Genomic DNA, 17,320 nt, shown 5'->3' on the forward strand with positions numbered 1-17,320 from the left:
ACACGCAATCGCTTTGATTCTCGCAGTATTACTTCGGGGTGAGCTGCGCTTGCGCCGTTATTCCTCTTTTCCAGCTCGCGTGATCGCGTCCAAAGTCCACTGCTGCACCGTTAGTTTGTGCAGGTGCGAAGTCCGCCAATTTACCGTGTTGCCCTCCGCTTTGCCCGGGTTGTTTACCGTTTGACCTTGTTGCCCATGAATCCTCCGGCATTCTCGTCTCCTTCGCTGTTGCTAGGCAGCTCTCCTGCATCGGGATTTGTGGGGAGTTTTAAGACTCCTCACATTTCCCCCTTTCTTCGGAAATGTTATGAAAGTGATGATCTCCCCGCACCTGTTGTTCGTTTATTCAAATTCCCCAGACAACTCGTTCTCCTCGTGACCCCATAAAGTTCCCCAAAAGTCTTATTCTTTCCCTAAACTGTCCTCGTAAGACTCCCCCCAGACAGCGCCCTGAAAGACCTTTAACTTTCCCATGGCTGTACTGCGTTGGCCTGTTTCCCAGACAGTTCCCCGAAAGACTTGAACATTCCCAAAAATGCATCTCGTTCTCCCAGACAGTTCCCCGCGTGAAATTTGAATTTCCCGCCCAGAAATTTATCCGTGTATAAAATCACCAATCCCATTCCCGTCGTCTGGCCACTCTACTGAACACGTCTCGATCGCACTTATCGATAGTGGGTCCAGCATTGCCATCGTTGTTGCCGTTATCGATATCATTTTCGATTTCTTAAGTTGCCTCAGTGTGACCGTTTCTTAAGAAATCCAGAAATCCAACTATCGATCGACCGCCTATCGTCAGGCGCTTCCGTCCCTAATTTTCTCAATGGCCTCGTTGTTTTGCGAAAACTGGTGAGTAAACATGGCTTTTACCGCACCAGTACAGCAATTTGAAATTTAATTCTTATTATTTCTTTTCTACAAAATTATCGATGGAAAGAACGATACATTTTAACATTAATCGATGTGCATCCAGGAAGAGAGGCAACTATCGAAAACCAATTGCAGCACGAGGCTCGAGAAGAGAAGAAGATTTTTTAAAGCTCTTTATAATCCAGAATATATTTTTAATACAAATAAATTAACCATCGTTTCAACTAAAATGCTGTTAGAAGCTTCGTTTTAATGGCCGGCTGTAACGTTCTTTAAAAAATCTTACTATACGTGTATTGAACGACTAAGTTCCGCGTGTGCAAGAGAAATTACTCTATAGTGAAAAGAAGAAAAATAAACTACTATATGCGTATCGAACAAATAAAATCATTAACTTGCAACTGATATAGTGACTCCTAGTTGGTTGCGTATATATATATATATATATATACATACATATATAAAAAAGGTACAGTTCCGCACTAGCAAAGGGAAAATACACAGTTGTACTCGTATACCTACATACAAAATTCCCATATACCGATGCGAATTTTAACCGCGTAGATAAGAGCAAGACAGTTCCGCAAAAAAGAATTTTGAACACATGACACCGCCTAGATGTGTATCGTTTTCGTGAAAAAACTAACTGAAACAAACTGACCACTAAAGATGTTAGTAGGGGCATAGCTCTCGAAAGTGAATACATTTCGCCCAACAGGTCAAAGAAAAGATCAATTTTGAGATCAATTACAAGAATACGAAAATGTTCAGTCGCGACTACGATAATGCCATATGTGGCGTTTGCAGAAAAGATCGACCCGGTAACGACATTATTTGGGTGCAAGACTTGGTACCATTTTGCTTGCGTGCGCGATGAAAGTGACGATAACCTTAAAGGCTGGGCCTGCCCTACTTGCAAACAAATTACATCCAACAACGCTATTAAAGATGTAGACACCACCAATAAGGAACCGCAAGGTGGAGCCGCACATGGCCTAGAAGTTAGTTCAAAGGCTCCTAAAAAACAGTTAAAAGGCTATCCGGATCCGATGCAGATCGTGGAAAACAACTTGCAGCAAATCAACGTAGCTCAAGTTGAGATCGACAAAACCAGTTTGAATTATTCAAAGGCCCCAATCATCAACACATCAACTAATGTTCTTATGTTACAGATGTTAGAGGAAAAGCGGGAAGCTGTTCAAAAATATATCCAGAAAAAGTATGAAATATTTGCACATACTTGCGCTGCGATGGAAGCATGCAAACTCGACGCTCACATCAACAACCCTATGCTTGTAAGGGAGTTAGTTGACAAGCTCCCAAATCAATATAAATTGACTTGGGCAATGCACCCAAAATACGGATCTATTGGAAACGTAAAGGCTTTTAGTGATTGGTTATACAAGATCGCCGAAGCAGCCTCCACCGTGGCTCAACGCCGTACTTAAAACCAAATAACGTACACACTCACACCAGCTACAACACCGGACGGCCTCAACACATCGAATCGGATGAACACAGCTCTGAGAACACGCCTTGCTTCAAATGCCAAAGTACACAGCATCAAGTCGCACAGTGTGAAGGGTTTTGTAATCTCCCCTATGAGGAAAAGAAGCTAATTGTTCGGGACAATCGACTTTGCTTTAAGTGCCTTAAAGTTCACGGAAGAAGATGCTTCTCAACTAGGCCGTGTGGGATCGGAGGATGTGAATCAAGACATCACCCTCTGCTCCATAAAGGTAGCCAGACTAACAATGTCGTGCATCTCACCAAGCCATGTTCCCTGACGGAGAGCAATATTTTCGAATTGTGCCCATAAAAGTTCATTGCAGCATTGTTATCATTGACACTTTCGCCTTTTTAGTCTAGGGATCTTCGATGATACTCATAGACGAATCATTCTTCAAGCGCTTTAACTTACGCGGCACTCTTGACCCAATATGTATGCAGTGGACGAATCAAACCACCAGAATGGAAAGGAATTCTGTGCGCTTTAATATTCGAATCTCAGGAACAGACGACCAAAAATCATACTGGCTAAATAACGTTCACACAGTCAAAAATTTGGGCCTACCAAGACAAACTGTTAACGTAAGTGAGTTAACCGCCAAATACCCGCACCTAAATGGAATACCCTTAAAGTCTTATTCAAGTGCTGAACCAATGCTTCTGATTGGAACAAATAATTGGAAGCTTGCTGTTCCTCGAAAATTACGAGAAGGAAAGTGGAACGATCCCATTGCGTCGAAGTGTATACTCGGTTGGGGACTACAAGGCTCCGGCAACGCCAAGACCGCATTCTCTATGCACCACTGTCAATGTAATTGGGAAGAAATCGATAAAACCGTTAAAGAGAGCTTTAATGTTGACTCTGTTGCTCCAAGGACTCTTCGTTCCATCGATGACGAAAAGGCCCTACAAAAATTAGATAGTACTTGCACAAAAGTTGATGGTCACTATCAAGTTGGTCTCCTATGGCGTCACACCAACCCCATTTTACCAGAAAGTTATAATAGCGCGATGAAAAGATTGGACTGTCTGAAATCAAAAATATCCCGGGAACCTGATTTGTATGACAAGATTGAGCTACAGATCAACAATTTACTCGAGAAGGGTTATGCAGTCGAGATGTCTAGCGCCGAGATGACTATAAAACATGAGCGCGTTTGGTACCTTCCGATATTTATCACTCACAACCCAAATAAACCAGAAAAGGTTAGGCTTGTATGGGATGCAGCAGCTAAATCGCACGGAAAGTCACTGAACGATTTCATGATTACGGGTCCTGACGTTTTACATCCACTCACTGAAGTTTTAATGGCGTTCCGGGTTGGAAAAATAGCAGTTTGCGGTGACATTGCGGAAATGTTCCACCAAATTCGTATCCAGGAAGCAGATTCGCACGCTCAGCGATTTATATGGTTTAACAAAGAAACCCGAGCTCCAAGGATATTTGTTATGAAAGCAATGGCTTTCGGCATATCCTGCGCTCCATGCATTGCTCATTAGGGCGAGATAAGAACGCAAAGGAGTATAAACTGAAGAGTCCCCGAGCCTTTGAAGCTATTACTGAAGCACACTATGTCGACGACTACATAGACAGTCTGGCCGACGAAACAGAAGCAATCAAGGTTTCTTTAGAGGTTCGGGACATACACGCCGCAGGAGGCTTCAATATAAGGAATTGGGCATCTAACTCCCCCGAAGTTCTGAAGCATTTGCTTGGCGACTTGATTACTCTACAACCGGCAAAGGAGCTCGGAGATGCAGAGAAAGTTCTTGGTATGTTTTGGAAACCGAAATCTGACATGATTAAATATTTATTCAAATTTACACGAATAAAAAGAAACATCCTTTCCGAAGAAGCGATGCCAACCAAACGAGAGGCCCTACAAGTGTTGACCCATTGGGATTCTTATCCAGTTTCACCATAGGCCTTAAAATTCTGCTACAAGAAATTTGGCGCACAGGAATAGGATGGGACGACGTCTTACCGGCACCTCAGCTTTTATTTTGTGAAAAATGGAAGGGCTTGCTTTCCCAAGCCGCAACAGTTCACGTCCCACGACATTACTCGCCATTACTCCATATCGCAGACTTCACCGAACTACACACCTTTGTAGATGCCAGGGAGTTCGGATATGCAGCCGTCTGCTATTTTCGAATTGGAAAAGGAGATGACATCACTATATCATTGGTCGCAGAAAAAAGCAAAGTGACACCTCTTAAGCCGCTTTCCATACCCCGAATGGAACTACTTGCCGCTTTGACTGGCGCGAATTATAGTCGAAGGCCGGATCTGGCTGGTGTAGATTAGAGGTCGGATCTGGCTGGTGTAATTAGAGGTCGGATCTGGCTGGTGTAGGCTGTCGAGTTAGGAGGTTTCGGGAATGAAAGACTTATACTTCCAAGTGTCACTCTAAGACTGATTTTTATTTCTGGTTTCAAGTACAATGAGAGCTTCGTATGCGGGTGGGGTACATATGTTGAGTTTGCGAAATCTCCTAGGTCAGCGGTTTCGGCCGGATGCCCGAGACCCAGTTGTTTACACGATCCGGCATCCAGAAACCGCAGCGTTGGCGATCCTATGTCCGGGTTGAACGGCATCGCCGTTAGTGGGACAATGCCCGAGGGGGTTTGGGTGGAGGTGATGTCATCGGGAAGACATCAGCGGTAACTCCTCCCCCTTAACTTGGAACGATGGCCATAATGAAGGTATGGCGGGAGTGACAATGGGGTCCGCAGGGGTAGGGGAAAAAATTATCTCCTTCCTTTTAAAGATCCAAGCCACAGTTGTAATCAGGATTGACGATGCCACGAGTAAGTATATGATTGACAGGTGAGTAGTGGCACGTTCTTCTATGTTGGAAACTGCCAATCCATTTTCCAGGTTGCTCAGATGTAGTACTTGAAGGTTTAAGGGTTCGACCTCGGGAATTGTTGTTAAGTGTTGGATGTGAGGGAGGTTTACTTCGATGTCGTCAATTATTGTAGTGGCGGCCTCGACGTACTTGGTCCCGTTGGCGGAGATAGAACAGTTATCGTATTTTATGAGCATAGAGCCGCTAAAGATCTTACTGGAGATGCAGTTGGAGGTGATGTTCAAGTTCTCCATCTCTCTCCATCTGTGGTTGATGGTCCCTTTTTATTGTGCTGCAGGTCGCTTCCCTGTCGTCCAGAAGGTTGTAGAGGCATTCTGTGTTATTCGGAGTCGAAGGAGTTTCGCAAACATGTGTACTACCCACTTTTATACAAGGTGTATCAATAATCTTAATTTCTACATCATTCTTAATAATAACATTCGGTACGTTTACAAACATTGTTTTGTTAAGTGGTAGTGCTATGAGTCGGTATAAATTGTAAGATTGTTGGGACAGAATTGGAACTTTAATGTTAAATATGAGTGTTTTATTAATAGTAGTGGATTCTAATGAAAGCACATTATATAATTCGTGTTTCAACTGAACTTCTACTTTCTGATCTGCTAGTAAAATTTTTAATTTTTCCATTTCCATAGAATTTAATAAGTATTTCGGGACTATTTTTAATTTGGCAAATAGTAGGCTTTCTGCTATATTATTTAAATGATTGTAAAGTAAATCTATGTTGAAATTAATCCTATTTATATATTGGATAAGTTGAATGTTTTTCTGTTCTTCATCTATTTGTTTAAAGATTTTATTCTGGTATGAATTTACAAAATTGCCTATAAGCTCTTGCTCCCTGTTAATGTGGTTAGTTATTTCCTCAAATCTTATACGTGTTTCGTTTTGGAAAATAAGGTTCGTTTCGGAATTACTGCGTAAGGCCTCTAAGTCTTTGTTTATTTTTGCCTCGTCATAGGCGTCCATATTTCCTGAAACTATTTTAACTATGTGGCCTAATCCATTAATTAATCCTCCCCTGGGCCTATTACCCCCATTGTTGGGAAGCAAGGAATTTAGTCTTTGTTGAACTTGAGATAATTTTTGATGTAAAGTTAGTTTCAAATCTTCAAAACCCTGTTCGTCGGGTAGGTTTCCTATCACCTCCTGTATTTTAGCTGCCGATTCCTCATAATTTTTTAGGTGAATTACATGTTTAAATATTTTAAATGATTTTACCACTCTCGCTGTACCCAGGTTGATTTTTAAAAGGGGTTGGTCTTTATCCAATATTTCGCTAACGAGCCGTTGAGTTGTTCCCAAGGTCAATCTGTAAAATTACATTGGGAGTATGATTAACCAAGTTTCGCAAGTATGCTTATGTGTCATTTGTCTGTATTACAGCTCTCCTAACTTTTTGTTTGTGTAGTTTTTGTTTCCTTATTGTTCGTAATGTTACTCCGCTGTCCAGTAAAACCTTATGCTTACTAAAACGAGGTGTGATTTTATTTCTCCTATTTTCCTTGCGAAAAATAGAAGTTCCAACCGGTAAGTCAGGGGGGGTTGTCCTGTTCTCGTTTAAGCGATCTATCCGTCTTTTCGTTGCGTCCGCCATGTGTTTCTTTAAGGTCGGGTATAGTTCAGTTTGGAATTCGTTAAGTTTTTGTAGGTAATCGTGTTCACTGTCGAATTTGATTGTTTTTTCAAAGATGTGAGTGCGGCCACTAAAAAGTTCGAATGGAGTTAAATTTGTACTAGAGTGGATCGCATTGTTGTAGGTTATTATGGTTTCGGAAAGTATCTCATCGTGTTCAATGGTTAATTTTAATTCCTTTCTCTTACTCAAAATGATTCTATAAATCTCTGTTAGAGTGGAATGTAAACGTTCTACTACAGAGTTACTACTGGACTGTTGGAAGGAAGTAATATGAAGTTCTATTTCGTATTGTGCCAAGAAGTCTTTGAAAATAGCACCAGAGAACGCGGCCCCCTGATCAAGTATTATTTTTTTGGGTATTCCAAACTGGCAAAAGAAGGTTTTAAAGGCTTTAATAACAAGAATTGAGTTTCTGTTGGTTAACTGGTAGGCTTGAGCGAATTTGGAGAATTTATCAATAATTGTTAAGTTATAATTATTATTGATAGTATATATGTCCGTGTGTATTATTTCTAGGGGCCTGTTCGGTATTTCTGGTAAAACAAATGGTGGTTTTTGTAGACACCTATCGTACTTAAGTGTAAGGCAGGTTTCGCAATCCCGGATTGCTTGTGAGATTAGAGATTTTAGTTGGGGTACGTAAATTTCCCTTTTTTAGATGCTGGTACATCTCTTCCACACCTCTATGATTGTTGTTAGAATGATGAGTTTTTATTAGGCAGTTAATTTCGTTCGGGTCGATAGGCTCGTATAAGAGAGTGAGACATCTGTAAATCTTATACAAACCGGAGTCTGCGAAATATTTGGTGTAAGCATTTTGAATTATATCGAAAATTTCGTCGGGTGAGTGAACTGCCAAGGTCTTGTTTGGTGTTAAAATTTGTTTTAAAATATCTGTGATTCCTTCTAAGGTATAAGATGGTTCCGTTATACGTGTCCGTGTTTTATTTTTAGATGGATTGCTTGTTACCAATGAGGGGGTCTGGCCGATTTCGAATATAAATTGTGTGTTGAATGTGTTAAGTGCCTTTTGGGCTACTGGGATACTAGGTGAAATGGTGCAGTCGCCGTCGTTGGCAAGTATGTTTGGCTCAATTCTACCCAAAGCATCGGCAATGACGTTTTGTGAGCCTTTTTTGTAGACAATATCGTAATCGTACTCAGAGAGGGCTAGTTTCCAACGAAGGAGCTTCGGGTTTTGGCCCTTAAAGTTTTGTAACTGTGATCTGTAATGATTTTGAATTTGTTGCCATACAAATATGGGCGAAAGTACTTAACTGCCCAGATTATTGCTAACATTTCTTTCTCTATAGTTGAATACCGGGTTTCCGCTTCATTCAAGGTTCTACTCGCGAAACAAATTGGTCTGTCGGACCCGTCAGGGCCCTGGGAGAGAACGGCACCAATGGCGAAGTTACTTGCGTCCGTAGTGAGAGAAAATGGTTTTTGGAAGTTTGGGTGTTGCAAGATCGGGTTGTTTGTTAGAAGAGTTTTGCAAATTTCAAACGCCTCTATAAATTCTGCATCTATAATGACGGATTTGCCACCCTTAAGCTGGCGAGAAATGGGTTTCGTTATTCTAGCAAAGTCCTTTATAAACTTCCTATAATAACCCAATAATCCTAAAAAGGATTTTATTTGCTTACCAGTTTTTGGGCAAGGGAAATTTTTCACCGCTGCTATTTTGTCTGGGTTTGGTTTGATACCATCCTGTGTTATTACGTGTCCCAAGAAATCGATTTCTTTTCTCAAGAAATTTGACTTGGTGATTTGAATTTTTAGATTGGCTTGGCGTAATCTCTGAAATACAGAGTTTATGTCCATTAAGTGTTTTTGGAGGGAGGCAGAGAATATAATGATGTCGTCAAGATAGACTAAGCAGATGTCTCCTATTAATTCGCCTAGTACATTATCCATTACTCTTTGGAAGGTAGCTGGGGCGTTTTTCAGTCCGAAGGGCATTCTCGTGAATTCGTAATGTCCGTTTTCCACCGAGAAGGCTGTTTTGGCCATGTCCCTGGGGTCCATCTGGATTTGATGAAACCCTAGCCAAATCTAAAGTGGAAAAATATTTGGCCCTACCGATGTTGTCAAGAATGTCGTTAATATTGGGGATCGGATACCTGTCGGAGATGGTTTTTTCGTTCAGTTTCCTGAAATCTATTACCAATCTCCACTTCTTTTGTTTGGGGGAGTCAGATTTTTTTGGAACTACCCACACGGGGGCAACCCAAGGGGAGTGGGTGTTTTGTATAATATTTTGTTCAAGCATTTTGGATATTTGTTTTCGGACCTCCTCCTTATGTATATATGGATATCTGTACGTTTTGACATGTATTGGTATGTTGTCGGTGGTCGGGATAGGGTGCTTGACCTTGTTGGAAAATGTGAGAGGTGTCGCGTCATCATAGAAAAGATCTTGAAATTTTTTGCAAATTTTAACCAGCCCTCGTTTTTCCTCGTCCGTTAGATGGTCCATTAAAATTTGTTCGCTAAGATTGCCCCTTATTTGTTGGTAGCTTGGGTTGAGTGTTACCCCGTTTATTTGGTCGTAACATTCTTTGTTATATGGAAGTACCTTCAATGGTTGGTCGAGGCATAGGATCTGTCCTGTCCCGGAATTGTTAGTTATTTCGAAGAAGCTATGGCCGTCTGAGGCTGTGTAAAGTCCCCGGAAACAGAAAGGTTGCTGTCTACCTCTAATGAATTACAGAGAAAGTCACCTTCCATTAGATTTACTGGTAGTTTGATAATGGTTTTACTTTGGGGCTGGATAAAAAGTTCGTCTGTTCCTCTATTAACTTATGTAATAATGTTGATTGTGGTGAATGGGGTTTCGATTTTAAGTTCCTCAATATTAATCTTTACTTTCCGGTCTGTTAGGAAATCCATTCCAAGAAGACTATCAAAGTATGGGTGGAATTTGAAAAGTAGTAACTGAATTTCTCCATGTTCTTTAAATTCTATTGGTATGGGTAGTACAGCCCTTAAGGTCAGCGAATAACTTTCCAGTACTGTTGTGATTCGGACATCATTTTCTAATTTTTGTATGTCATCTTGCGGGATAAGGCTTGGGTCTACAAAAGAATAAGTGGAACCGGTGTCGATGAGGAATTTTAGTGGTTTTGGGGAATAGGATAGAGTGATAACTATATAGGGAAGAGATAGACCGTGCGTTTTTTTGTTTATGTAACCGACTTGTCGGTCGAGGCTTCTTGTTGAAAATTTGAGCTGTCGTCAATGTTGTTAAAATTGGGAGCAGGCCTGCGTGAGGTACTGCTATGATTTTGATCAGTATTATTTCCTCCCATTCTATTGTCGTTATTCTGCCTGTTGTTATTGAAACGATGCTGGCTTTGGTTGGGGCCTTGGCGGAACGGGTTTCCCGAGGAATAGGAATTTCCACGATATTTCCATAATTATTGGAAGAGTAGTTATTTCCACCAACGGAGTTGTTCTGGTACGAACCCCTCTGATAGGGTCTATTGCGGTCTGAGTTGAATCTATTGTTTTGTAGTTTGTTTTGTTTTTGATAAATGAAATTCTGCTTAGCTTGGCACCACTCGTAAGCCGCTTCGATCGTTGTCGGATTCCGGGCTCGGATGACCGTTCTGAGTGGGTCTCGTAGCCCGACGAGGAAGGCGTTAAGGCAAATTCCATCATAAAGAGCTCTTTTTGATGCTGCACTTACACCGTGGTCTGGGTCTGCGGGGAGTGACAAAAGTTCGCTACGGAGTCTTGTGATTTCGAAAAATAATTTACCCAGGGACAAACTAGCGGGAAGGTTCTGAATTTCGGCGATGAGTATTGGTTCTGTCTTTTGCAGGCATACATACGCTTCAGATGTTCCCTGATACTGTCCCATTCTAGCTTGGTGTCCAAGATATTCAGGGTCTCGTCCGCTTTTCCTATAATTTTGTTTCTCAAGGTTCTTAGTAGTAATTGTCCGTACGGGGTCTGGTCCGTTCCCCTTATTAGCATAATAATTTCCTCAACGCTTACAATAAATTTCTGGAGGGTACCTGGGGTCCCTTCGAAAGTAGGCAATTGTTTGACGAAGGCTAATATATCGGTTGGGTTAAGAGTGGTATTTAGGGTTGTGGTTGACGAAGTGTTTAGAATGGTACTAGCATTTCCTATATTGTTAGTGGCACTATCAGTGGGGCTAGTGGTCCTAGAGCCCGATGCGTGTTCCGAATCCATGATTATAATTTCTTCTTCCCTAATATTGGGTAGGCTAGTACTATTCCTGAGACCTAGTCTAGTTCTAGTTTTCTCTACTATTGTTTTCCTTGACATTAGGTGGGGAAAATACGTATTTGCGTAATTAAAGATTTAGGAGATATATATGTGAATTTTGGAATTATATGTTTTGGTATATATTATGTGCTTTAAAAGGAGAGGTGTAAAATTATAAATTGTGTGGAAAAGGAAAAAAAAAATCGTATTATATTTTCTCGTGTAGCTAACTTAATAAGAAACCGTTTGTGTAAATGTCGTATGTGTAATTAAAAAAATAAATATATATATATTGTGAGGAGTCTTAAAACTCCCCACAAATTCCGAGGCAGGAGAGCTGCATAGCAACAGCGAAGGAGGCGAGAATACCGGAGGAGTCAAGGGCAACAAGGTCAAACGGTAAACAACGGACCTTGGACCCGGGCAAAGCGGAGACACCGTGAATTAACGGTACCACGCTGGACATTGGACCCTCATACGGCAAGGGCAACAGGGTCGAACGGTAAATTGGCGAACTTCGGACCCGCACAAAGAGGACGCACCGTGAAGTAACGGTGCGGCAGTGGACCTTGGACCCGATCACGCGAGCTGGAAAAGGGAAATAACGGGACCATCACAGGCTATAAAAGGCGGCGCAAGCGCAGCACACGGAGAGTAATAGTGCGAGAATCAAAGCGAGTGCGTGTACGCGAGACTAGTAGCAAGTTAATCAAGTGCCGAGTACCAGGATCAAGATCGCAAAGTCGAGACGCCGAACGACTGAGAGTCTACAAGGCTGAGGCTTCAACGCTGAGATCCAAAGGGTGCTAGGTCGTGGTTAAATCGAGCTCAGGGAGTCCTTGCGTGGAGTCTGCGATAAAGGTGGCTGGGCGAAGAGGTCGAACCGAGTTCAACCGGCTAGGCGATACACCTCGCCGACACAATCCGGACCAACTTAGGGAGCCTGCGATAAAGGTAGCTAGGCGAAAAGGCAGAACGGCGTTCTACCTGCTAGGCGAAACACCTTGCCGGTCCCGATAGTGAGGTTCGCATAACATCCAGAGTCTCGAAGGAGCCGTCACAAGGCAGATACCAGCAAGCAGTCGACGATGAGGAGCGACGCCGCGAAGGACAGCGACGAGGAGCGACGCCGCAGAGGACGACGACGAGGAGCAGCAGCAGCTGAAGAGCCGCGAGGCTTGTACAAGGAGACGAATAAAGACAGTTACGATCCCAACAGAACTCTTGCGTTATTCATTGGTCAAAGGCAATCACCCAATATAAATTTGGTGGAACGAACCCATAACCTCTCTGAGCTAGCCGCCCGTTAACGTAGCGAGCGAGAATACATAGAAATCAGGTCGTTACATCTGGCGCCCATGAGTGATTGCCCTGACCAAGAGAACAAAAGATCAAAGATGGGAAAGTCCTGGATTTATAATCTCAGGAAGGAGGACTTCGCCGAGGTGAGCAATGTTCTGGGAATAGAACTTGAGGGCTCGGTAGAGGCGATGAGGAAGACCCTGGCAGAGACGGTTGACCGCATAACAGAAGACCCGGTCGTGGCAGAGTTAGTGGCAGGTCTGGAGGTCAAATTCCGGAAGCTGCCGGTCCCAAAATTCAAGCTAACAGCCGCAGATGCCGAAGGCCTTATAGCAAGCCTGGATATTCAGAGCATGGCAAGCGACGGCAGGCAGCGAGAAGGCAGCCGCGAGAGGAAAGAAAGCGTACGGCCACATCCGCAGGACTACGCCAAGGTGGCCAAGCAAGTCCGAGAGTGGAACTTTCGGTACGACGGCAACGACAAGCCACTGGAGTTCCTGGAGCAGGTGGAGTGGTCAGCCGTGACATATGGTCTGGATATAAACCAGATCCCACGAGCAATGCCGGAGCTGCTGCAGGGCAGAGCCCTAAAGTGGTTCATAGCCAACAACCGGCAGTGGGACAACTGGGGAGACTTCATATTCAGCTTCCAAGGATATTTCCTTCCTCGAGGCTACATGGAGAAGCTTGCGGACCAGGTCAGGCAGCGGAGGCAGACATACGGGGAAGAATTTAAAGATTACATGGTGGACATGCAGACGATGATGCGGCCCCTGGGTATGTCTGCCAAAGAAGTCCTGAACAGGATAAAGGAGAACAGCACGCCGGCCCTCCGAATGTTTATCCGGCCGTACGAGTGTCGGCACCTGGACACCCTGATGGCGCTGGCAGACGAGTTTAAGGAGCTGGAGGAGCAACGGGAGAAGTTTGAAATGGAAAACCACTCCCAGAGGACACAGAACCGCCCAGTGCCAAGGCCAAGGGCAGAGCAGGGTGCGGTGTGTAGGCGGTGCCAGGAGGACACGGAGGCGCCACGGAGGCATACGCCGCAGGAACACGGACCACCAGCCGATCGCAGTGGATTTATACAGAATCCGGCCAACGCGTGTCGCAGATGCGGGGGCGCGGACCACTGGACGAAGGAGTGCCGGAACCGGCGACTCACATTCTGCTGGCGATGCGGAAAGATAGGCGTCCGAACGGTGGAGTGCTGTTCGGGAAACGCGCAACGATCCCAGCCTCCGAGGGGCGGCCAGGGATCGTAAGGTGCTGCCTCTCAAAAATAATGGGCGACCTGAAGGCGGAAGAAATGCAACTGTCCGCCACAGTGCTCATAGGTGACGCGAACGTTAAGGCCACGGTGGACACCGGCGCGACAGCGAGTTTCATCAGCAAAGAGCTGGCGGACAGGCTGCAGGCGGCAGGAAAGGTTGGACCCACAAAGAGGCAAGTACGGATGGCGGACGGTAGATGCGGAGACGTAAAATCGCAGTTAGAAATTCAAATCGGACTTGGCACAAGAAAAGTGTCAATGGAGCTGCTGATCCTCCCAGGATTGATTGACGAACTGGTGCTAGGATGGAACTTCCTTACCAAAATCGGAGCCGAGGTGAAATGCGCAGGTCACAGAGTGATGATACCGGCGAGGGACAGACACCGAGGCTGGCTAGAGGAAAAACTGTCGGTAGCAGTCGTGGAAGCCGCGAAGGAATTTTCGGAGAAGGATGTGGACCAGTTTTTAAAGACCGAGTTGGAGAGCCTGGAAAATCTGCAAGGCACGTCAAACGTGGCAGTACACAGGATCACCATGAAGGACGATCAGCCGGTCAAACAGCGGTACTATCCGAAGAATCCAAAAATGCAGGGCGAGATCAACGCCAAAGTAGACGAGCTACTTGAAAAGGGATGCATCGAACCGTCAAGAAGTCCGTACAGCTCACCAATAGTCATGGTGAGAAAGAAGACCGGGAAATGGAGGCTCTGTGTGGATTTCAGGCAGATCAACGCAAAATCCGTAAAGGATGCATATCCAATGCCGATGATCAACTAGATCCTGGACCAACTCCGAGAAGCTAAATATATTAGCAGCCTCGACTTAAAGGACGGGTACTGGCAAATACCGTTGGAGGCAGCCAGCAGGCAGTATACCGCATTCACAGTGCCAGGGAAAGGCCTGTTTCAATGGAAAGTTATGCCTTTCGGTTTACACTCGGCATCGGCAACATTCCAGCGGGCGTTGGACCAGGTAATTGGACCTGAAATGATGCCGCATGCTTTCGCGTATCAGGATGATATAATCGTCATCGGACGGACACTAGAGGAGCACATGCGGAACCTAAAGGAAGTATTCAACAGACTGCGAGCGGCGAACCTGAAAGTAAACGCGGATAAGTGTAAATTCTTCAGGAAGGAACTTCAATACTTAGGGCATCGCATTACAGATCAGGGCATCGGGACGGATCCAGAAAAGGTATCAGCGATAGCATTGCTGAAACCACCGGCAAATGTCAAAGAACTACGGCAGTACTTGGGAGTGGCGTCGTGGTACAGGCGTTTTGTGCCAGATTTTGCAACGCTAGTGCATCCGCTGAACGCCCTTCTCCGAAAGGGTGTCAAATGGGAATGGACCGACGACCACCAGCAGGCCTTTGAAGCTGTCAAGGCAAGATTGGTCGCCGACCCAATTTTGGCATGCCCGGATTTTACAAAGCCGTTTGTGCTGCAGACCGATGCGAGCGATTATGGGCTGGGCGCCATTCTCACTCAAAATTCCGACCAGGGTGAGCGGGTGATATCCTATTCCAGTCGGACCCTAAACGGGTCGGAAAAAAGTTACTCCGCCACTGAAAAGGAATGTTTAGCAATCGTGTGGGCCATAAGAAAATTAAAGCCATACCTGGAGGGATACCACTTCAAAGTGATAACAGATCACATGGCCTTGAAGTGGTTGAATAGCATCGAGAGCCCAACCGGAAGAATCGCGCGGTGAGCACTGGAGCTCCAGCAATACGACTTCGAAATAACATACAGGAAAGGCCAGCTGAATATTGTGGCGGACGCATTGTCGCGGCAGCCCTTACCCGAAACCTGCCGAAGGTTGAAAACGAAGTCGCCTGGTCAGTCAGCAGAACAAGCCGAATGTAGCTGGATAAGGGACATGAGGGGCAAGATAGCACAGAACCCCCAAAAATATCCGGACTATTTAGTGGAGGCCGACCGACTGTACCGGCACATTCCTCACAGAGCAGGCAACGAGGATGTGGTCGCATGGAAGCTATGCGTACCAATCGGGTCAAGGCAGCGAGTCATGGTGGAGAACCACGATACGCCGACGGCCGGACACATGGGCAGCCGGAAAACGATCGCGAGGGTGGCAGCGAGGTATTATTGGCCGGGCATGCACCGCGACATTAGGAAGCACGTGCGGAACTGTGAGAGCTGCCTCAGGTACAAGCCCAGTCAGCTCCAGGCAGCCGGAAAAATGCTCACACAGATCCCAGAGGAGCCCTGGGCCACAGTATGCGCCGATTTCGTTGGGCCGCTTCCTCGGTCGAAACACGGAAACTCGATGCTACTAGTGCTCGTAGATCGGTTCTCGAAGTGGACGGAAATAGTACCAATGCGGAGGGCTACCACGGAGACGCTGGAAAAGGCAATCCGGGAAAGGATTGTCTCAAGGTACGGCGTGCCGAAGGTCTTAATCACCGATAACGGGGTACAGTTCACGAGCAGGGCGTTCAAGCGGTTCCTGACAGAGTTGGGAGTGCGGCACCAGTTCACAGCCCCGTACACACCACAAGAAAATCCCACGGAGAGGGCCAATAGAACCGTCAAAACAATGACCGCCCAGTTTGCCGGACGAGACCAGAGAACGTGGGATGAGAAATGGCCAGAATTGCAGATGGCCGTGAACACTAGTGTAGCCGAGTCCACAGGGTATTCGCCGGCATTCGTCACGCAGGGTAGAGAGCCCAGGTTACCGAGCGCGTTGTTTGATGAAGAGACCACCGGCACAGGAAGGGAGACCCAGACCCCGTCGGAGAATGCGAAAAAAATAAACGAAATCTTCGAGCTGGTCAGACGGAACATGGAGAAGGCGGCGCAGGATCAGGCGCACCACTACAATCTCCGGAGGCGCCCTTGGAAACCACAGATTGGAGACACGGTATGGGCCAAGGAGCACCATCTATCCAAGGCGGCAGAAGGATTCGCGGCGAAACTGGCCCCCAGATACGAGGGACCGTTTAAAATAATTAATTTCGATTCTCCGGTTATTTGCAACCTGCGGCACGAACACACGGGCAAGGAAAGGAAAACACACATAAGCCAGTTAAAACCCCAAAGCAAAGAGGGGCAGTCTCAACAAATCCGGCGTATCGGAGGAGCACTGTACCCTAACCGAAGAAAGGGGGAGGACGATACACAGTATCGAAATTAACGGCAAGCACACACATACAGGCACACACATCAGGAGCGCGAGAGCGGGACAGGGAGGGTTTAAAAAGCCGTAGGCACCGTTACCGGCTAAACACACACATGCACGGGTTGCGTAGGAGGCGTGTACACGGAGGGCACCGTTACTTTTAAACGTTACACGGACACAGAGCGGAGAGCGAGTCCCGTTACCGGTACACGTCTCCGCGAATAACGGAACCGAGGATACGCGGAAGAACCGAGGTTTCGTCAGCGACGGCGCTGCATGGTGCAGGTCTTTCCAAACAAGATCGTCATCATGAGCGCACGTGAATATAGCACCCAACAGCGAGTGGAACACGAGGTGAGGGAGGAGCGCGCCAGGGAACAGCCAGTGGCGAAGTGGAGACGGGACTCCGATTCCGTTCTCCAGCTTCTGGCGTCCCCCTTGGTGTCGCGATCCCCGTCACCGATC

Source organism: Drosophila elegans, unplaced genomic scaffold, assembly GCF_018152505.1.
Source record: "Drosophila elegans isolate 14027-0461.03 unplaced genomic scaffold, ASM1815250v1 contig_801, whole genome shotgun sequence".
Taxonomy (NCBI): Eukaryota; Metazoa; Arthropoda; class Insecta; order Diptera; family Drosophilidae; genus Drosophila; species Drosophila elegans.